The 23722-nt window shown below is 41.3% G+C and overlaps 1 protein-coding gene and 1 long non-coding RNA gene across 9 annotated transcripts in view; both read left to right on the top strand.

Annotated features, from left to right (window-relative positions):
- LOC100060608 (immunoglobulin lambda variable 1-40) overlaps nt 1-23722 on the top strand; it is a 765973-nt gene that overhangs the window by 139055 nt on the left and 603196 nt on the right. The gene's annotated exons all lie outside the window — the stretch shown is intronic.
- Nucleotides 1-23722, top strand: part of LOC102148363 (uncharacterized) — a 72870-nt gene that overhangs the window by 43190 nt on the left and 5958 nt on the right. For 2 of the 6 annotated variants that reach the window (XR_011441703.1, XR_011441705.1), the window contains exons 2-5: nt 5342-5423; nt 19093-19267; nt 19397-19588; nt 20494-20611. This is a non-coding gene — a long non-coding RNA (uncharacterized lncRNA). The remainder of the gene's footprint in view (nt 1-5341; nt 5424-19092; nt 19268-19396; nt 19589-20493; nt 20612-23722) is intronic. The other 4 variants (XR_011441702.1, XR_011441704.1, XR_011441701.1 and 1 more) reach the window with 3 other exon arrangements.

The following is a 23722-nucleotide window of genomic DNA, read 5'->3' as shown; positions in this document are numbered from 1 at the left end:
CCATCACCTTTCACATTCTTCAGAAAATGTCACTTGGGGTGCTGTGGGTCTTCTCAGGATCCCTGGCCATGAGACCTTTGTCATTGGACTGTGAGAAGTTAAAGCAGTGGCTTCATCTCTTGGGGCAAACTCCACAACAACTCTAGGCAGTGGAGCTTCTTTTGCAGCTGAAAATTCAGGATTGGGTATGGGTTTGATGACTGGTAAAAGATTAGATTTGCATACAGATCCACATTAACAAATATCCCTCAGGAATGTAAGAAGATAACAGAGTCACTAGAGAGTCCAGCAGCAGCTGTGGAGTCAGGGGGTCCTTGGGAACATCTGCATCATGGCCTGGACTTCTCTACAAAAATCTAAATCAAACATGAGCAAAGACTTGAATAGACATTTCTTCAAAGAAGATACACAAATGGTCAATAAGCATGTGATGTGATGCTCAACACAAATCATTAGGGAAATGTAAATCAAGACCACAATGAGATGCCTCTTTACAACCATTAGGATGGTATTACTAGAAGAGCAGAAAATAACAAGTCTTGACAAAGATGTGCAGAAAATGGGACTCTTGTGCATTGCCAGAAGGAACATAAAATGGGGTAGCCACTGTGGAAGACACTGTGGCTGTTTCTCAAAAAGTCAAACACAAAATTACTATATGATCCAGAAATTTCACCTCCAAGTGCCCAAAAGAACTGAAAGCAAGCTCTCCAAGAGATATTTGTACAAGCACGCTCATACCATTATTCACAATAGCTAAAAGTTAGAAAGAATCCACATGTCCATCAACAGATGGATGGATAAACAAAATGTAGTATACACAAACAATGGAATATTATTCTGCCTTAAAAAATAGTAAATTCTGACACATGCTACAATGTGGGTGAACCTTGAAGACATTCTTCTAAGTGAAATAAGATAGTCACAAAGGACAAATATTGTATGATTCTCCTAAAAGAGATACCCAGAGCAGTCAATTTCATAAACACAGAAAGTAGAATCATGTTTTCCAAATTTTGGGGGAGGGGAGAATGGGCAGTTACTGTTTAATGGATATGGAGTTTCAGTTTGGAAAGATGAAAAGATTCTGGAGATAGGTGATAGTGATGGCTGTGCAACAATGTAAATTTACCTTATGCCACTGAACTGTGTATTTAAAAATGGTTAAGAGAGTAAATTTTATGTTATGAATATTTTACCATTATAAGAAAAGGAGGAAGATTTATATTTGATGCAGTTTCTCTACTTCCAAGAGCAGTGGAAGAATACAGGATGAGGAAGGTGTGCCTGAGTATCCAGGATACCCTTCCTTTTATGCTGGCCCTTTGGCATCCTAACAGGCCAAGAGATCTGGAGTTGCCTCATTACAGGTGACTCAGAATGATGTCATCTATGTGATAAAACAAACAAATGTGAGTTTGGACCCTACAAATCTGAGGGTATCCAACAACACCCTCAATTCTGATAACAATTGCAAGTTCGGGGGTCCCAAAAATCCCTGAAGTTTTGATAATTCCCAGTGAGGAATTCACATAACTCACTGAAAGCTCTTATGCTCATAGATATGGTTTAATACAGCAAAGGCTACAGATTAAAATCAGTCAAAGGAAGAGGCACATGGGCAGGTCCAGGAGAATTCCAAGAGCAAGCTTCCAGTTATCTTCTCCCAGTGGAGTCACAGACAACGCTAACTTCTCTTGGCACCAGGGTGTGATACTATGCATGGAACACTGCCAAACAGGAAAGCTCGCCCAAGCTTGGTATCCTCAGTTTTGAGGGGCTTGGTCACGTAGACTCGGTAGACCACTCTCATGGCTGACTTTAGTCTTCACTGAATTGGCAGAAAAACATTTAACCCTGAGTTTTGGGTCCTTTTCTTTTTTAAATTCTCAAAAATAAATTGTTAAAATAATTCTGACTTAGTTCAGCTGTTTATTCAATGTGAGATTCAAAATAAATAACTTCAATAGAGTGAGTTGGTCATGAAACAATTCTTCTAGTCATTCAAAACGCTCAGATAAGAAATTAAGACCATGTATCACTAAAATTAAATTACAGACAGTGGGGTGGGATTTCAGCAACTAGAGAGAGAAGTAAAAACAGGAATGAGCAAAGAAGAGACTAGTAATGAATGTAGTTTGGCCTGGGAAATACATTTGTGATGTCAAAAAGATAAATTAATAGTTATTTGTTCAATGAATGAGAGATAACACACCCTTAGCCCAAGAAGGCCACCAAAGGGCACTGTGGATCTTCTCATAGGACTTGAGGATACTCAAGTGGTTCAAATTTAATGGCCCCTGAATAGTTGCTCACTGGCCCGTGTAAAATCTTGAGCAACTCCTTCCTCCCATGGAGTAAATCCACAGCACACAACCACCCCTGGCCTACCGTCCAACAGTGTAGCCACTGTCAGGGCTGAGTAGTGGAAAGGGGTGGCCAAGGGCTCAGATTTGCACAATGCAACACTCAAACACACCCCCTTCACACTACAAGCTCAGTAGGAGATAAAAAGCCATCAGAGAGTCCAGCCCCAGCTCTGGAGCAGAGAGTTCTTCTAACTTCTGCACCACGGCCTGGACTCCTCACCTCCTCCTTCTCCTCACTCATTCCCCAGGTTAATATAGATGTCAAATATCAGCCTTTGGAGGGATCCCTCTGCTTTTTTCCTTATTCCTTAGATGTGTATGTTTTGGGTTTCAGGGTCCAATTCTCAAGCTGTGGTGACTCAGGAGGAGCCCTCACTCACTGTTTCCCCAGGAAGGACAGTCATTCTTACCTGTTGCTCTAGCACTGGAGAGGTCACCAATGGTCACTATCCTTGCTGGTGGCAGAAGAAATCTGTCCAAGCCTTCAGTACATTGATTTACAACACAAACAGCAGACACTCATGGACCCCCTCCCAGTTCTCAGGCTCACTATTTGAGGGCAAAGCTGCCCTGACCCTCTCAGGAGCCCAGTTGGAAGATAAGGCTGAGTGCTACTGCTGGCTAGTATACAGTGGTGTTCAGCACACTGATAGACCCTGATGGGGAACCAAGACATAAACCTTCCCTGGCTCTTGTGATAGGGGGATCACATGATCAGACACACCAGCTCTCAAACAGCCTAGATGTAGACCATCTACTGAAAGGTGAAGGGAAGGGTCTGAATTGATTCCCATACCCGCTTAAGCACTAAAGTGGAGGAAATACATGGGTGATCTGGGGGGGAACTGGTTCAGGAAAAGCAAAATCCAATTATTTCATAATCCAGAAGGAACAGTAACAGCTGGATCAGATCTAAGGGCTAAGGTCAAACACATTTCCTCCAGAAAGGGGCATCCTCTATGATGTACTTTGCTGGCTAAATGCAAAGAGAAGAAACACTACATTAGTATATTACTAAAATTTATTCTATTGAGTTGCATTTAATGAAACACATATGCATTGTATAAAGCAAAAGGTATTAAAAATCACCAAGTTCTTTGAAAAGATTCTTTACGTCAAACTTTTATTATCAATATAACTATAATCAATCAATATAATCATATTTCTGAATTTGAATGCAGTCTTTCATTTTGTTCTCAATATTTCCACAATTGTGATCAAACCTTGTGCTCATATTTCTGCATTTTATATACTACTCTTATCATAAAAGAATAATATTTATTAAAATGTATACAAATATTTGAATGATTGCTTAATATTGTTTTGATTTGGGTACTAATGCAATTTTATAGCACTTAGGTTTACAAATGTTTACTAGTCAAATGAAGAAGTGATGTTATGTAATTAATCTTGTTAATAAAATACTCCTGGTCCTTTCTGTGGATTTTCTGAGGTGAGGAGGCAGGGGCAGGGGGGTTTGCCTGCCACGTTTAACGGGAAGGCTCAAGCACATTATTCCTGACTTTAGGATGCACAAAATAGAAAAACAGGAAGTTAATTGCTGCACGTGTTAGTTGCCAGCAGAACAGATTGAGACACGTGGGACAGTCCACATCCAAAACCACAACAGTGTTCTTGATCATGCGTCTGAGAGACCAGTGTCTCTCAGACTTTGATGTGCACACGAATCATCTGGGAATCTTGTAAATTGTGGATTCTGATTCAGTGGATCTGGAGTGAGGGCGGAGATTCTACATGTCTAAAAGCTCCCCGCCACCCATATGTATGTTTTAATAGTAAATCCATAAGAAGAGTATAAATAAGAAGGAGAATCATCGGTAGACAAGAACCTAAGAGAAATCTCTGACATAAAGAATTAATGAGTTTACATTATAGAAAAACTCCCGTACTCCATGCCTGGGGCCCTCCAGGGAGGACAGCTGCAAAGCTGGGAGAGGCTCCTCTTTCTTTAAGAATAAAAACAAAGGCAAACAAACAGACAGAAAGACGTCTTCTGGCCTGCACTCCCCTCGGTTCTTGCCCACTCTCCCTCTTGGCTTCTCCAGTGTTCTCTGAAGTGCAGAGGCTTCCATGCCTGATTCAGACTGCCCTTCTAAAGGCAGGGCTCTCTCTCTCCCTTTTGTACCACCTGCCTTCTCCCCGTCCCTGTTCAGTTAATTATAAAGGCCGTTATTATTCGGAAAGCCATTGACATTTTTCCAGATCTTTACTACTTGGAAGTTGACACATACATTTCCTTCCTCTTCCCTGAGCCTCTCTAATCCTTTAGTTCTGAAGACCCTGAAGCCTGCTGATTCTCTTCTTTTCACCTCAGCTAGTACATCTCCTTCTACTTCCTGGGTTTCCCCTCATTTCTCAGTGAGTCCAGTGAACCATACAAACATGCTAATTGATCCTCCCTAACACTCACCACTCTCCCTGTGTGCTTAATGAGAAATCAAGTAGGGAGAGAGAAACCTGCATCTTGAGCAGCCTGGAAAGGGGGTTCAAGGCTGAGCTCTCAGCTGGGAAATGAGATAACTCATTCACAGTCTCTGTTTTGTGCTTGGGGGCCCAGCATCTGTGTCCTCCCAGAGGCCCTGGAGAGGGATGGACCATGCTCTCCCCACCTCCAGCCAGCTCCACCTCAGGATGAACTGCTAAGCTCAGTGTCCTGTGTGAGGAGGCACAGCCAGGGGTAGCAGGATATATGTGCATTGAATCCCCTGCCTCTCCAGGGGTTGAGGAGGGAATAAGAGCCTGGGGGCTGTTAGCCCTGAGCTGCGTGGGCTGGTAAACAGAGCTCTGGGGTGTCTCTACCATTGCCTGGACCCCTCACCCTCCTCACTCACTGAGCAGGTGGGTAGAGACTGGGCATCAGGAGCTGGGACTGGGAGGGCCTGGGGTTCTGCCTTGTTCCCTTGTTCCACTGACCTGCCTCATTCACCCTCTGTCTCTCTTCTGATTCTCAGGGTCCTGGGTGCAGTCTGTGCTGACTCAGGAGTCTCTACATTCTGAGGCTGTCACCACCCCTGCATTAAAAACAGCACCAAGGTGGGTCTTGGGTCTGTGTCCTGGTGCAAATAAGGACCAAACAGTGTTCTCAAACCTCTGGTCTATCGAAGCAATACTGGCCTGCAGGGGTCTTAGCCTGATTCTCACGCTACCAGTCTGGAAACACAGCCTTATTGAGTACTTCCGGGTACCAGCCTGAGGACAAGACTAATTACTACAGTGTGGCCCTAGACAGGCTCCTACAGTGCTCCAGCCTGCAGGGAAGTAACACATGAACATGCCAGGCTGCCCAACAGTGTGACCCTCCCTGCAGCACCAGCCACCCACAGCCAGCACAGCTGGGCCTGTTTACCTTTTGTTTGTATGTTTGCTAGTGTCACCTCTAACAAGGGCTTAGGACTCAGGGCGAGGACAGCAACCTAGAGAATGCAGCCTCATCCTCCCGAAATTGGCCCTCAAAGGGAGCCCTTGTCAGCTGCCTCAAATGAAATTCCTTCATGCCAGAGGCAGCCTGCGCTGGGGACAGAGTCCGTGATGAGCCAGAGAAGAGCACAGATGGAGAGGCCAGCTGGGTCTGACTCAGGAAAACAGCTGATGCAGAGCTCTGTCTGTCCTTAACATTTACTGAACACCTTCTATGTGCCAGGCTCAGGTCTAGGGCTCAGGATACAGCACGAACAGACAGGGTACCCATGCTCATGGGGCTGACACTGTACAGGAGAGAAAGTGTCAACAAGTTGATAAGAAGAAGGCATATTATGATGTGTGGCAAGAGGTGACATTGGCAAGAAAGGGGTGGACAACAGGAAGCTGTTAAAGTTTTTTGAACATGGAAGATTTAGAATTTGATTTCAGCTTTAGCTGAAAAAGCCCAGCTTCTCCAAAGAAGATGAGATAGGAGGCAGAGTGAAGGCAGGGGGACCAGTTAAGAGATAGTGGCATCATGCGCATAAGAGAATGCTGTCTCAAGCAAGTGATACTGTAGTTAAGACAAAAGGAAAGAGCCAGAGAAGGACCAGATGGGAGAAAGTGTTGGGCTGAGAACTCAAGCTCATCCCTGTGATGGAAACGTTAACAACAGCCGCCCAGTCTAGTTAAAGGCTGTCACGGGAATGCTCTCTGATCCAGATAGCACCTGGGACTCACTGGGCTCATCGCTCCCCTGCACTCCTATTCCCTGAGATTCATTTGAATGTCACTTTCATATGGTGAGAGAGAGCTTGCCACTTGCTATTGAGTAAAAGCACTGAGGGTCCCAGGCAGAGCATTCTAGAGCACACGGGATGCACTTACACAGTGAAGGAGCTGTTTGTATCTAATAAAAGCACAGGTTCAAAATCCCCAGAGCTACTTCATGAGCAGCCCCTGGTTTGGGGGTGCAGGGGAGTGAGGCTGATGTCAGGACAGGCAAGATGCTACTGAGGTGTCATTATGGGCTAGGACACTTGAGGCTACCCCAGCATTGGGGACAGGGGCAATACAGGTCAATTGAAAAGCTTGAGAGCAGTGGAAACACAGGATTCTGTGTCTATGAGAGGGAAGGAGAGTCCAGTCTCCACCCAGGCTGTCTTATCCACCTTCCCCTTTGCCTCCCCTGCTCCCTCCTTTCCAGGGCAGGTTACACAGGTAGTGGTGACTCTGCTGTTCAAATGGCTGGAGGAGTCCACACCATCACAAAGACCCTTAGGCCCTGTGCTGAAATTCTTTGATTTGTTTTGTAGAATTAGTTATGTGTACCCTGCTCCTAACCCACTCACTGACTGTCTCCCTGTTGTACCAAAAGTAATCTGTCTCATGGGAGCCTGGGGTTTAGAGAAGCAAGGAAACGTGTGGTGACTCACACCATTGAGGCATCCTCAAGAACAGTGATAGAAACAATTCTCTCTCTGAATATGCGTGTGTGTGAGTGTGCGTGTGAGTGTGTGTGTGTTCAGTAGTTGTTTGTCCAAATTAAGATGATTTGGGATTAGAAAGACATTTGGAACATAATCCTAAACAGAATACCAGAACAATCGAAAGGTAATTTTGAGATGCTCAGAAAAATATGTTAGAAATACTTAGAATCTTATTATCAGTGGATATTAAATTCTAATGCTACTATAAAATAATCATTGGCATTGACTGAGCACTTATAATGTGCTAATATGATATGCTAATACATTTATATGCACCATCTTATTGCATTTTCATAACAACACTTGAAGGTAGGCCCTATTCTTAATCTCATTTTATGAGTAGGGAAATAGAATCCACTTTTGTAAAGATAGAGCCAATCTTGTCCCCAAAATGAGCCCCCACGATATAAGATGCTCTGCAGTAATTTGAGAAAGACCTTCCAACATAAGGAACATCAGGGATGGCCAACAGGCATCTTAAAGGTAGTGCCTTGCGTATCCCACTCCCCTGGCGGTTACCCCATATATCACAGCACTCTTCCCCACTCTGCCCAGATCTGGCCTCATGGCTTTCAACCCAGTGCTTCAGCAAGACCCTGCAGTTTTTCTTTGTAACTGTCCCAAATGAATGTCTGTTTTTCATCCTTTAACTTGATCTATATATAAGATTATTGAAGGATATTCCATGATATACATTGTGAAGTAAGAAAAGGACGCCTCAGAATGGCGTGTATATAATAAACCCCCTTTTGTAAATAAGTCATGTATGCACAAAAAAAATTTTCTGCAACAATGTATCTCATTCTCTTTGGGTTAAAATTTAAGGCACCATTTTTGATGATGATATCTATAATATTTTAATATAAACTTATTCTATTGCATAAATAAAAGTTAAAAAAAATGCCCCTTAAAGACATCCTGAGGTGTGAGGACTAATAACATTCAGTCAAGAAGCACAATTGGTGAAATGCTTCTGAAGCAAACAGTTTCTGCCCTTGTTCTGTGGCATGGCTCATTCCATGATAAAAAGAATGAGCATTTAGGTTTTAAGCAGATCACTGTGGGACCTCTCCTATAGGATCAAAGTGCCACCAAGGGTACAAATCTGTGAATTTTCTTACCATGCCCAAGCTTACAAAAGGAAGAGGATGAGAAGGTATCTGGGAGGTTGGTAAAAGAGAACTGGGGACAGTCTGTAAGAGGAGAGAATAATCAGGCATCCAAAAGAAAAAGTAAAACTATCTTTATTTGCAGATGACATGATCTTATACATAGAAAATCCCAAAGAATCCATGAAAAAATATTAGAGCAAATAACAATTTCAGTAAAGTTGCAGGATACAAAATCAACATGCAAAAATCAGTTGTAATTCTATACACTAGCAATAAGTAATCAAAAAATAATATTAAGAAAAAAATTCCATTTACAATAGTATAAAAAGGGATAAAATACTGAGGAAATAAATTTAACCAATAAAGTGCAAGACTTGTACCCCGAAAACTGAAAAGCATTGCTGAAAGTAACTAAAGACAACCTAAAGAAACAGAAAGACATCCCCTAATCATGGATTGAAAGACATTTGCAATACTACGCAAAGTGATCTACAGATTCAATGGAATGCCTATCAAAATCCCAAACGTCTTTTTTGCAAAAAATGCAAAAGCTGATATTTAAATCCATATGAAATTGAAAGGGACCCTGAATAGCCAAACAATCTTGAAAAAGAACAAAATTGGAGTTCTCAAACTTTCTAAGTTCAAAACTTATTACAAATCTATAGTAATCAAAATAGTTTGGCACTGGCATAAGGATAAACATAGAGATTAATCGAATGATACTGAGAGTCCAGAAATAAACCCATACATCTTTGGTTAATTGATTTTCCACAAAGTTGACAGGAACATACAATGTAAAAAAATGGACTCTTCAACAAATGGTGCTGAAACAACTGGATGTCCACATGCAAAAGAATGAAACTGGACTCTTACCTCACACCTTATACAAAAATTAACTCAAAATGGATCAAAGACCTAAATACAAGAAAAATATATTTTTTAAAAAACCCTTAGAAGAAAACATATGGAGTATCTATATTTACTTTGGGCTTGGGTTTGTTCGAAATAATACCAAAAGCATAAGCAATAACAAAAAGAAGAAAAAAAAAAATTAAAGTGGACTTCATCGAAATGTAAAACGTTTGTGCATCAAAGGACACGATAAAAAGAGTGATAAGACAGTCACAAAATGGGAGAAAATATGTGCAAATCACATAATCTGATAAAGGTCTAGAATTCAGAATACATAAAGAACTTTTACAACTCAACAACAAAAGAACAAATAACTCAACTAAAAAATGGTCAAAGGACTTGAACAAATATTTATCCAAAGTCAAACAAATGGACAAGAAACACATGAAAAGATGCTGTGTCATTGTTCACCAGGGAAATGCAAATGCAAATCAAAATGAAATACTACTTCATACCCACCAGAATGTCTATAAATTTTGTTAAAAAAAGGAAAATAAGAAGTGCTTGGCAAGGGTGTGGAAAAATTGAAACCTTCGTGCATTGCTAGTGGAAATTTAAAATGGTACAGCTGATGTGGAAAACAGTTTGGTAGTTCCTCAAAAAGTTAAACATAGAGGTATTATATGACCCAGGAATTGCACTCCTAAATATATCCAAAAGAACTGAAAACAAGTATTTGAATAGAAACTTGTACACAAATGTTTCTAGAAGCACTATTCACAATAGCCAAAAGATGGAAACAACCCAAATGTCCATAACTTATGAATGGATAAACAAAATGTAGCATATCCATCAAATGAAAATGAAATACTATTCAAACATAAAAAACAATGAAGTACAGATACACACTACAAAATGGATGGACCTTGAAAACATTATACTAAGTGAAAGATGTCAGATACAAAAGGTAGCATATTGTATGATTCCATTTAAATTAAAGATCCAGAATAGGCCAGTTTATAGAGACAAAAACAGATTAGTGGTTGCTGGGGGTTGGGAGAAAAGGTAAACAGTGAACGACTGCTTAAAGGATATAGGTTTCTTTTTGGGGTGATAAAAATGTTTTGTATCTAGAGAGTGGTGATGACTGCACAATATGGCAAATGTAAAAATTCCCCTGAATTGTACATTATAAAATCATTAAAATTATATATTAAATTTTGTGTGTATTTTACCACAATAAAAAAAATAATCATCCATGGTGTTGCAAATGGCAGGATCTCATTTTTTTAAGGCTGAACAATATATTGTTGTATATGTATACCACAATTTCTTTATCCATTCATCTGTCAATGGGTACTTAGGTTGTTTCCATATCTTGGCTTTTGTGAATAATGCTGCAATAAACATGGGAGTGCAGATATCTATTCAAGATACTGATTTCATTTCCTTTGGGTATATACCCAGAAAAGGGATAGCTGGATCATACGGCAGTTCTATTTTTAGTTTTTGAGGAGGCTGCATACTGTTTTCCATAATGGCTGTACTAATTACATTCCCACCAATAGTGTACAAGGGTTCCATTTTCTCCACATTCTCACCAACACTTATCTTCTATGTTTGTGATGCTAAGTGAAATAAGCCAGACACAGAAAGGAAAAAATTGCGTGATCTCCTTTATGTTTGGAATCTTACATAAGTTGAATACATAGAAGCAGAGAGTAGAATGGTGGTTACCAGAGGTGGAGAAGTAGAGGGAATGAGGAAATGAGGGTGAAAGGGTACGAAGTTGAAGTTACATAGGAAGACTAAGTCTAAAGATCTAATGTACAACATAATGACTATAGTTAATAATACTGTATTATTGTAATAATAATTACTGGAAATTTGCCATAAAAGTAGATTTCGGGGGCTCTCATCACAAAAAACTGGTAACTATGTGAGGAGATGATATGTTAATAACTTGACTTTAGTAATCTTTTCACTATGTATATGTATACCAAATCACCATGTCACACACTTTAAATATATACAATTTAAAAAGAAAATCACACAAGGTCACCAGGGAAATAATGCCCAGATCCAGAGGCCCTGAGCAGCTGTGCACCTGGCCTGCAGTTACTGTTGTTGGATATCACAATAGCAGTTTCCTTTTCAAGTAACTAAATGTTCTGGCCTGGGGAGATTATTTGCATACATAATTTCTTCTGTAGGGTTTAGGGACCAATAACTCCTGGCAGGCCAGAGAGCTGTAAGGGTTCCAGAAGAAACAGCTCTTTGGGGGTGTCTACACCATGGCCTGGACTTTTCTCCTCACCCTCCTGACTCACTGCACAGGTCAGAGAGGCTCTCGGAGCTTTGACAGAAGAGAACTGTGGAGGCATTTCCTGTGCTGTCGTTGTCCATGACTGTTCCATGATATCTCTGTCTCTATCACCGCTTGTAGGATTCACTTCCCAGGCTGAGGTGATTCAGGAGACTTCATTGACCACAACTCCTGGAGGGACAGTCAACTCACCTGTGGCTCCAGTGCTGGGGCTGTCACCACCAGTGACTATGCAGACTGGATCCAAACCAGGTTCCCCAAGGTCTGATTGGTGACAACACCCCTAGAGACTCAAGTGTCCCCAGGTGATTCTCTGGCGCCCTCCTTGGAGTCAAGGCTGCCTCACCATCACAGGAACCCAGCCTGAAGATGAAGCATTTTACTACTGTGCTCTCTGGTTCACCGATCACCACCACAGGGACAGAGCTCAACAGAGAAGTGAGACACACATCTCCCGGCTCAGGGCTCAGCTTAGTGCCCTGCCCAAGCCCTTTCCTCTTCTTAGTTCAGAGGCTGGTTCTTGGCTTGGGGCTTCAGGACAGTCAATGATCATGACTCAGAAGAAGTAAGTCACACTTAATTGTTAAGCTTCAAGGTTATAACTGCTAAACAAGGAGAATTACATCCCATTCCCTTTCTCTCTGTGGGTTACAGGCACTGTTCTTTTCCAACATTATTTGTCCCTTTTCCTTAGGAAGAAGAACTCAGTAATATCTGCTTTGACACACAGAACTGTGGCTACATTTCCACATCTCCCTAGCTGTTGGTAGGCATGTGACAAAGTCCTAATAAATGAAGTATAATCTAAACTTGGTGTAGAACTTGTGGAAGGCTTCTTTTAAAAGACACGATAGCTCTGCTTTGGTATATCTGTATAAGCTCCTACTAGACAGAACCTTATGCAGATATCAACTATAAATTCTGGACAAAATATTAAAAAGCGACTATCTGAATAATCTGGACAGTGAGGAAAAGCAGAAAGATCCTGGATGGAAAGTGAGACTTTGAAGAAGGATATGGTGAAATAGAGTTTCCCAATTTTATGGCTTTTAGACTGGAGTCAGTATGAATTGGCATGGCTAAAATTCCTAAAGAAAACCCACAGCCTATTTGTTTTGAAGAAGCAATCCACAGAGTTCAGAGAAACCACAGCCACTGGGAAGGAAGGAGGTAATCCTATAGAGAAGAGAGCCACAGAGGGGGAATCTGAAATTTGTGCATAATTTGTGCCTAAATCTCTGAACCAGGCATGTGGTAGGCAGTTCGCAAGAAACCTAAATAAGAACAAAAGGACTGAGTGAGATTTGAGCTTCCTACCATCCAAGAGACTGAGTTTCCAGTGTGAACCCAACCAAATTATTATCTGCTTTAAAAAGTCAAAATTACTTAAAGAAATACAATGGAATCCAAAACTAATACAATATTCATAAAGTTCCAAATACAATATCAAATTATTCAACGTCAAAGAAATATGAAAATGTGTCTATTTCTTATGAGAAAAGACACTCGACTCAAGAGACAAATCTTGAGATGACCCAGATGTTGAAATAAGCAAAAAAAAAATTAAAGAAGCTACTATATCCAATAAAATAATGTTCCTTAATTGTAAGAGGACTTTTTGTAGCATAGTAGAATTTCCCTATATTCTCTTATTTCTTTTTTACCTAGTTACAATCTGTCTCCTCCAGCAATTCTGACACTCTGCGCCATCTCCTCCAGGTACTCTATTGTTCCTTCCACCACCAGATGCACAGTCCCCTGAGATGTGATGCTGTTTTCTCTGTCTACTCATGGCTCACTTTCCAGACTTGGGGCTCCTGAGCAATGGTCATTTTGAGCATGATGAGAGGTGCAGGATTCCCAACCCTGGGGATCAGCAGTGAATGAGCTGGCAGGTCATTAGCACTGTGTTGAGCCCAGGCAGAAAAGTCTCTGGACAGCTGGACTCCTCTGCTACAAATGCAGAAGTTCAAAGAGCTTCAAGGATGTGGAGGCCTCAGCCCCTCCGTTCCATGGAGGACCAGAAGACCTATCACAGCCTGGCACAAACCTTCTTCTTGGAGAAGAGAAGGGTACATAGATCGGTCCACACATACAAAACTTTGCCGGGAGTCCCCATTTTCTGATACTAGTTCTTTTATGTATCCTGCTTGTCTCCAGGCTCACCTCATACTCAGAAGGAACAGAGCTCTGCCTGTGCTTTTCCTCCAGGACCCTGGTGCATGAACGTGATAATGTGTCACCGTTCTCTCCTTCAGAAGGAAGACTCTCTTTCCTCCAGCTTCTAGAAGTGTTGACTGCTAATGGCTCATAGGCAAATTTTAGAGGCCCATCATATCAATGAGGTTTCCAGGGGGCCATTAGTTTGTGACATGACAAGACGTGGCCTCGAGAGTAAGACAAATTATTGCTCCCCAAAATCCCCACCTTTATGAGAGAATCACACACTTAATTGGCATCTTCATCTTCTGAAAACCCATATTCACTGTTAGAAATACTGTTCTATCACATTACCAGGTGACACAGAGGCTACTAAGTTTAAGGTGGCCCAGTGCAGACAAGGGCTCTCAAGCCATGATGCATGCAGCCTTGACATTTGAGTCCTATGACCCAGCTGACACAGATACACACACACACATGAAGTATTTGGCAAGCCCTAAAAGAAAAATCACAATGCAGTCCTCTAGTTTTCTGGGGAAGCAGAATACTAAACACCATTCAGAAATAAATTCTGAAATGCTACTGGGCCCTGGTAGAGATCCAGCATCTGACCATGGGATGGTCAACTGTCTATGTGGCAAGGTAGCCACATTACTGGGTGGGTTCCTGAGGAAACGGAGCTAAGACAGCAGGAGAACCCAAGACCTTAGCTCCTCTACTCAACAAAGACAGCTAATGTATGTGAATTGGAGTAAAGAAGAAAGGCAGTGATTCATTCAGGCCTCCCTTCACAACATTCCTCCATCCAGTTCCCTCCTCAGGAATCACAGGCACTGAATCTGACCTACTGAAGAACTAAAAACTCCAGACCTGAGGGAAGAGACGGTGCGAACAGGGAAAGACCCTAAGGAGGGCATCTTTCCATCAGTGATATGCTCACTATGGACACCAGAGGGGGCTGTGGGTCAGGGCCTGGGAAAGCAAGCTCAGCTGTGAAACGGCCCCCAGGCCCTGGGTCCCATTAACACCTGGTCACTGATATGGAACAACTCAGTAGCTGCCACCTGACCACGTTGCTGAGTATCCCTGGGACTGGAGCTCATTTACATGAAATTCCCACCCCCATGGGGGAGGCTGCCTCTACTGAGGGGTCTTGAAAAGCACAGCACTGCGGTGTCTACACCATGGCCTGGGTGCCACTCCTGCTCACACTTCTGGCTCACTGCACAGGTCAGGGGGTACTTTTTGTGCTGGGGGGACAGCAGGGGAGACAGCAGGGGAGAAGCCACACTGCATCCTCATGCCCCTGTCCCCTCTTCTGACTTCTGGTCTCTCACCTGTTTTCAGGGTCCACTTCACAGGATGTGGTGATTCAGGAATCTTCACTGATCACAACTCCTGGGGGAACAGTCACACTCACCTGTGGCTCAAGTGCTGGGGCTGTCACCTCCAATAATTATGCCAACTGGGTCCAAGAGAAGCCCTATCAGGGACGCCAGGGTCTAATAGGTGGTACTAGCAACAGGGTCTCAGGGGGTCCCTGCCCGATTCTCTGGCTCCCTGCGCTTGGGAACAAGGCCGCCCTCACTATCATGGGGGCCCAGCCAGAGGACGAGGACGAGTGTTACTGTGCTCTGTGGTTCAGCAACCATTTCCACAATGAGAGATACAGGTGGGGAAGTAACACAAAAACCCACAGGCTCAGCCTTGCCCTCTGCTCCTGAGTGTTTCTTTTGTGTGTGTGAAGAGCTGAACACAAGGCCTAGGACACGTGTCTGGCATGTGAGAGGGACGCGAGTCTTTGGGGCTGACTGTGGTAGACACCAGCTGAGGTGCCCCCAGTGCTCCCCGCCTCCTGGTATTCATTCCCTTGTGTATCCCCTCCCTTGAGTGTGGGCTGTACTGAGCGATGGGGTAGTTAGTCTGAGGATTTCAGGCTGATCAAGGAAAAGATGTGACCATGAGATGGCAGGAGCTCACAAGGAGCTTTTCGGGGGGCACTTAGGTTAGGTGAGAGGGGAAGTCCCTCACAGCTGTAAACCTTCCAGAATCAGCGGCTTAGGGCCAACATGCGGAAGAGGGCAAAGAACTCTCAGGTGAGAAGTGAATCAGAAAAGGGCTTATGCGTCCAGATGTCACTCAACAGCACAGCCAGAAATCTCTGGGTCAGAGAGCTACAAAGAGCAGCAGCAATTTGGGGTCTTTTATAGCCCAGGATTTTTCTCACCTTTGGCGAGCAGACAGGATGAGTGGTGGTTTCAGGGGTTATGCAAAGCAGGCAGACTCGAAATGGCTAAGAATATGCTTATTTGGCCTATAGTTAAAGCAACTGGATGTGAAAAATTTCATTTTGGTGCAGGCAGGCTTGAGCTAATGGCTCCAGCCTGCTGTGAAGAGGCAAACAACATAGCGGCTAATTTACAGAGGCCACCTTTAACTCGTTTATAGAACAAGATTCTAACAAGCAGAACACAGAAGTAATGGAATGTCACCTCTAACACTAGGTTGTAAAAAGACAGTGGCCTGACTTAGTTGTTTTCTCTTTGATTGCTTGTCCTGGGGGTAGGAAGACACCCTGCCTGACACAAGCGTTTGGAGAAGCCCACATGGTGAGGAAACAAGGCCTGCCAACAGCCACGAAAAGACGCAGATCCTACTGCTCCAGCTGAGTCTTCAGATGTATGGGGACCCTTACTGACAGCCCACCTACAACTAAATGAGGGACCATGAGCCAGAGGCACCTGGCTAAGCAACCCCTTGAGACTAACTCACAGAAACTACAAGAAAATAAACGTTTATTGTTTTGAAACTGATGGCATATCTAACACACACCTACAATTCACACAGAAATACATGTATCGTCTCACAGAAGTGGCAGCATGGGCTGTCATAATTTAATGACTTATTGCTAAATAAAACTAAAATATATGTTACTGGAAACTCCCTTCTTGAAAAGCCATCAAAATGTACCAAGGAAAACCTGTGAAACATTTTTTATGTAAGAAACCAATTTCACCTAATATTCCTCATCAAAGTGAATCCTGAATTAAATCAGAGACTGAATTTTGGTTCAAAACAATAGGTTGTAAAAATTCTCTCAATATTTTAAGATATTAAATATCTCCAAATTGGTATAGACATTCAAGCCAATCCCAATGAAAGTTCCAGTGGGTTGGCAGAAATTATTAAGTGATTTTCAAGTTAAATGGAAACATAAAGGACCTAGAATAGCCCTGGTAATCCTGAAACTTTCTATAAAGTTACAGCAATTAAGGCCATGTGGTATTGGTGTAAAGACAGACAAATAGGTCAACAGATTAATAGAGTTTAAAAATAATCCAACACTTTATACTGTATTGTATACTTGAAATTTACCAAGAGATTAGAATTTAAGTGTTCTCGCCCCCCCCACACACAAACACACAGACTAAAAGGTAACTATGTGAGATGATGAATGTATTAATGAACTTAATTGTGGCAATCATTTCACAATGTATTCATATATCAAGTCCTCATGTTGTATACTTTAAATATATACAATTTTATTTGTCAATAATACCTTAATAAAGCTGGGAAAATAAATAAATAAATAAACACATTTACATTCACTTGATTTTCAACAAATGTACCAATGAAATTCAATGGGGAAAAAGTCTTTTTTAATGAACAGTACTCTAAAAACTGGATATTTATATTGGGGGGGGGGACAAAAGATCTTTGACTCCCCTACCTCACATCACACACAAAATTAATTCAAGATAGATTATAGACTCAAATGTGAAAGCCAAAACAAAAAGCTGCTAGAAAAAAATAAAAAATGGGAGGATGTTTTGATAACTGGCACAGATAAGGCACAAAGATAACAAGGACACACAAAAAAATTTGTAAGTTGGACTTCATAAAAAGGTAAAAGCTACTGCTCATCGAACGATACCAGTAAGAAAGTGAAAGGCAAACTACAAATTGTAGGGAAAAAATCAAAGGAATTAAAACGCTATTTGTTAGTTGAATGAAAGAATGCATGACTGCTTACTCTTCATATTTCCAATCACCATTCACATTCTCTTGAAGAAGCCCCCAGAGGCACTGTGCATTCCCTTGGAAGTGAGCATGGTCTGACACACTCAGGGCTTCAAATGTAAAGGGCTCTGGACTCAGCAGCCCATGTGAAAGGGTGCTTCATCAGGCAAACTTGTCTTCTAGCAAGGGAGCTGCTTTCTGAGCTGAGGGTACAGTTGGGAGAAGTAGTAAAGGGAGGAGATTTGCACAATGCACCACGCACATATTACTACCCAGGGCATTCAGGAGGGAATAAAAGAGCCAGTAGAGAGCTCCTCAGCTGTGGTTGCCAGTGGATCCTTGGGACATCTGCATCATAGCCTGGATTCCTCCCACTACTCACTCACTTCCAGGTTCATGGAGATTTCAGAGACTGGTCTTTGGAGTGATCCCTCTGCTCTCATTCCTCATTCCTAAAATGAATGTGTTTTTGGGTTCAGGGGCCAGTTCTCAGCCTGTGGTGACTCAGAGCACTCACTATGTTCCCAGGAGGGACAGTCACTCTCACCTGTGCCTCCAGCACTAGAGTGGTCACTAATGGTCACTATCCATCGTGGTTCCAGCAGAAACCTGGCCAAGTTCCCAGAAGACTGACTTACAATACACACAACAAAAACTCATAGATCCCCACCCAGTTCTCAGGCTCCCTCCTTGGGGACAAAGTTGCCCTCACCCTCTCGGGGACCTAGCCTAAGGATGACAAGGCTGAGAACTACTGTTGGCTGTACTAGTTAGTAGGTTTGTTTATACAAGTAGTATGAGTTAACAATTCTGAATTGATGTAATGTGCTTTCTAGAAATGAGAAAATAAAAAAGTATATTGTAGTTAATAGGAATTAGTTTTCTTACTCAAAGAGAAGGGAGATATAATATGAAAAAGGAGCCTAGAATGAATCCAGGAGTGTTGCAATTAAGTAGGAGGTATCAATATAAACCCTTTCAATAGATAGATGTGGAAATACTGTATGTATAACGTATATACAGTATGAGAACCCAAAGAGAGGGTTCTTTTACAAGTCAAGTACTGGATATAAATATTTGTATATAAAGATTATGTCATTACCACTGGGAAGTGACTGCAGATAGTACAACTTGGAGTGTTTCAAAGCTTCTCTTGAGTATACAGACTCTTCCAAACAAAGGAAGTTCTAGGTATAGCTATATCCTGAGAACAGAATATCACGCAAGTCCAGAGAATATCTCAAGAATAGCATAATGGCTGGTTTACTAGATTAAATTATTGTTCCAATATTACTCTTACCTTTGTTCATGTAACTTTGTCATATAACTTTGCTTTGCAGTTCTACCTACAGGAATATGCATCCCTCTTGACTTTGGTCTTAGCCATGTGCTCCCTTGAGCAATGAGATGTTTTGCACCATTTGGTTTACCCTCTTTTGCTGCTTGTATTACCTAAAAGACCTGGGCCTGGGTAATTTCTGGCTCTTCAGTCTGGGCTTCAAAATGAACACACATGTGAGTAATAAATGCTTATATTTGTGGTTGTTTGTTACGTAGCAGTATATGACTGATACACCTGACATAAAGCAGACATTGGATATTGGTCTAATGAGTGAACACACACCAACTTGTATGTTTAAATAGCAGGTCTCTCTCCTGCAGAGGGCAGTCATGAATTTTACCAACTCAACTAAGAGGAAGACTCATATTTGGTACAGTTTCTCTGCTTCCAAGAGCAGTGGGAGTGTCCAAGACTAGGATAGGGAGCACAAGCAGCTGAACAACTCTCCTTTTATGCTGTCCCTGCAGCATTCTAACAGGCCAAGAAACTTGGAGGTATCTCATTGAAAGTGACTGGGAATGATAAGAGGTTGGGCTATATGGGTGATTTAATGTCAAAATTTATATATGATTTTTCTTTTACAATTCTATATATCACTCTATTGTCTAAAACAAACATGTTGACTTAAAATTAGAAATAATTGCTATAATTAAAACATTGAATAAAATTTAAATTTTAAAGATTAAAAATGTATATATTCTCTAAAGTCCTATCAGTCAAAGAAAATTATAGGTGAGAATTGAATTGTTATAGAAAAGAAAACTTTAAGAGCAAAAGAAAGGAATGAATATTTATAATCCCCAAACATTGCATATGTGTTTTCTCTACTCTTATTCTGACATTTTGCCAAATTTTTAAGTTGCTTCCAATTTATTTGCCCTTTTGTCTCTTTATGTTTTCCAGTTCTATCTCTTTATCACATGGAGCCCCTAACTTTAAATTTTTTAACCACAAAGTATTAGAGGAAAACTAATAATCGTTTAATATAAAACCTTCATTTTACATATATATGTCTTGGGCTCAAACTTTCATCCATCTATCCATCCACTCATGCAGCAACTCATTCACTCAACCAGCAAACATTTATCAATGGTTAGTTCTGAGTGACATATTGTACAGTGGTCCCGTTTATTGCAGGGGATACGTTCCAAGATCCCTAGGGGATGCCTACAATCGTGGATTGTACCAAACCCTAAATATACTATGTTTTTTCCTACACATTTATACCTATGATAATGTTTATTTTATATACTACACACAGTAATAGATTAATAACAATAACTAATAATAAAATAGAATAGTTATAACAATATACTGTACTAAAAGCTATGTGACTGTGGTCTCTCTCTCAAAATATCTCATTGTACTGTATTCGCCTTTCTTCTTGTGATGACGTGAGATGATACAATGCCTACGAGATGAGGTGAACTGAGAAGAATGACGAAGGCATTGTGACACAACATTAGGCTACTATTGACCTTTTGAGGATACATGAGAAGGAGGATCATCTGCTGCAGGTGAATTTTCCACTTAATATTTTTGGACTGTGATTGACCGCAAGTAACTGAAACCACGGACAGCAGAACCACAGATAAGGGGAAACTACTGTTTTAGGTTGGTCTGGGAAGGTGAAAATACAAAGACAAACAAGAGAAGTTCCTTCTGTCAAGGATACTACCTTCCAAGATATTAGAAATAAAGTATAAACTGATGTGCTAATTACTATTACAAAGAATTAACAAAGATTTTTGAAAACTCAACTGCTAAAGTAGCTACCCTTTTTCCAGGGAAATCAAGGTAGAGTCCACCTAGGTAGGACATGCACGTGGGGGTCTTGGAAGAGGAGGGGTAAGCAAATGTGGAGGGAGTAAGGGCATCTCCAGCAGAGGGACTCTGTGTTGGTTATATGAGTGCATGTTTGTGTCTCCCCCAAAATTCATATATTGAACCCTAACCCCTAAGGTGATGGTATTTGGAGATGGCGCCTTTGGGAAATAATTAGGTTTAGGTAAGAGTGGAGCCCCCAAGATGGGATTAATGTCCCTATAAGAAGAGAAAGTGACTAGAGCTCTCTCTCACTGCCATGTGAGAATATAGCTAGAGGCAACCATCTACAAGCCAGGAAGACTGCCCTCAAATCTGCCAGCACCTTGATCTTGGACTTCCCAGACCCCAGAACTGTGAGAAATAAATGTCTGTTGTTTAAGCCATCCAGTCTACAATTATTTGTTATAAGCAGCCTCAGCTAAGACACAAATTGGTACTGAGAAGTGGAGTACTGCTATAACAAATACCTAAAAATGTGTAAGTGGCTTTGAAACTGGGCTATGGATAGAGGCTAGAAGAGTTTTGAAGTGCCTGCTAGAAAAAGGCCAATATAGTGAAGGCTCAGGAAAAAAAAAGAGGTAGCATAGAGAAAGTTTCCGTCTTCTTAGAGAATACATAATCATGTACAGAATGTTGGTAGAAATATGGACAGTAAAGGCCATTCTAATGAGGTCTCAGAGGGAAATGAAGAATAGGTCGATGGACAATGGAGAAAAAGTAATTCTTGTTATAAAGTGAATTTGGCTGAATTGTGTTTGTGTTCTAGTGTTTTGTGGAAGATAGAACTTGTGAGTGATGAAATTGCATACTTAGATGAGGAGATTTTTAAGAAAGGGTTAAAGTTGCAGCTTGGTTCCTCCTGACTGCTTATGGTAAAATAAGAAAAGAGAGAAATAAATTGAACAAGGAATTAAGCAAAAAGCAAATAGAACTTAAAGATCTGGAAAATTCTCAGCCTATCCATATTGCAAAAAATGAGAAAACATCTTCTTAAGAGAACACTAAGGGTGTGGCCAAATATTTGATAAGATTCGTATCAGTGACTTAATCAGCCACCCCAGCAGGAACATTGCCAGTTGGAACTGAAGGGTATGGAGATGTGATGGAACGAAAGAAGGCTATTGGACTTTTAGATCCTGTAGGACTGGACCATAGAGCTATCCAACTGCAAACAGTCACTATTCTTCAAGACAAGGGAAAAAGGAACCCAAAGGCAATTCAGAGATCATCAAGGCTACCACCTTTGGATTATTTTCAAAACTTAAAATCTAATGGGATTTGCCTTGCTGTGCTTTGTAGATCTTCCTTCTTTCATACTTGTCCCTTTTGGAATGGGAATATCTATCCTATACCTGTCCCACAATTGTATTTTGGAAACATACAACTTCTTTGGTTTCACAGGTTGAAATGTAGAGAGGAACTTGCCTCAGAATGAATTGCACTTCGAGTCTCACACATATCTGATTTAGAGGATATACAGATAAAACATTGGACTTTAGACTTTAGAAGTGATGTTGGAATGATTTAAGACTTTTAGGGGCCGGCTCCGTGGCTGAGTGGTTAAGTTCCCACGCTCCACTGCGGCGGCCCAGGGATCGGATCCTGGGCGCGGACATGGCACCACTCGTCAGGCCACGCTGAGGCGGCATCCCACATCCCACAACTAGAGAGACCTGCAACTAAGATATACAACTATGTACGGGGGGTTTGAGGATATAAAGCAGAAAAAAAAAAAGAAGATTGGCAACAGTTGTTAGCTCAGGTGCCAATCCTTAAAAAAAAAAAAAAAAAAAAGACTTTTAGGGTCGTTGGGATGAAATGAATATATTTTGCATATGAGGACATGAATTTTTGGGGGGGGGTCAAGACTGCAAGTTTGCATGTCCCCAAAATTCATACGTTGAAACCCTAACCTCTAATCTGATGGTATTTGGAGGTGGGATCTTTGGGAATTAATTAGGTTTAGATGAGTTCATGAGGGTACAGCCCCCATGGTGGAATTACTGTCCTTATGAGAAGAGAAAGGGACTAGAATTCTCTCTCTTCTCTGCCATATAAGGATACAGTGAGAAGGTGGCCATTTAGAAGCCAAGAAGAGTGCCCTTACCAAGAACCAAATTTGCCGGCACCATGATCTTGGACTTCCCAGCTTCCAGAACTGTGAGAAATAAATGTTTATTGTCTAAGCCACCCAGTCTATGGTATATTTTTGTTATAGCAGCTGGAAATGACTAAGACATTTTAGCACAAAAAAGGACAGGTAGCTGTGAAAGGGCCATCAATGACCCTAGGCCATAGAGGAAAGATGTGGGCACCAGTGACTTTTTAATGATCAGGAACAAACTGCTTCTTTTTCTTAACTGCTCCTCTGTGCTCTCCCAAACTTTCCTTTGAAATTAAGTAACATTGAAAAAGAAGAATGAGTATAATATAACAAAATAGATAAATAGCCAATGTGCAAATGTTTACAACAAAAACCACCCATACTCTCACTACTTAGAGGTAATCATTGCACATATTTTGAAAACATATACCTTTCCAGGTTTTTGTGTGTTTGCCTGTTTCTATGTGAGATGGTAGTTGGCCTGGGGCAGAAGGAGGGGTTAGGGAGAAAGTAAGGAAGGGAGAAGGGTCAAACTGCAATATATCTTACAATCCAGTCTCCCATTTAGCAATACACAGTCAACATCTCTGCATGTTTTCAAGTATTCTTCACCTATTTAGATCATTACTTATTCATAATATTGTAGGGATTTTATGTTTTCTCTATTACAAACTGCATGTTATTGAACTTCTTTCAA

Source organism: Equus caballus, chromosome 8 (genome assembly GCF_041296265.1).
Source record: "Equus caballus isolate H_3958 breed thoroughbred chromosome 8, TB-T2T, whole genome shotgun sequence".
Taxonomy (NCBI): domain Eukaryota; kingdom Metazoa; phylum Chordata; class Mammalia; order Perissodactyla; family Equidae; genus Equus; species Equus caballus.
This window is presented reverse-complemented; position numbering and strand designations above follow the sequence as displayed.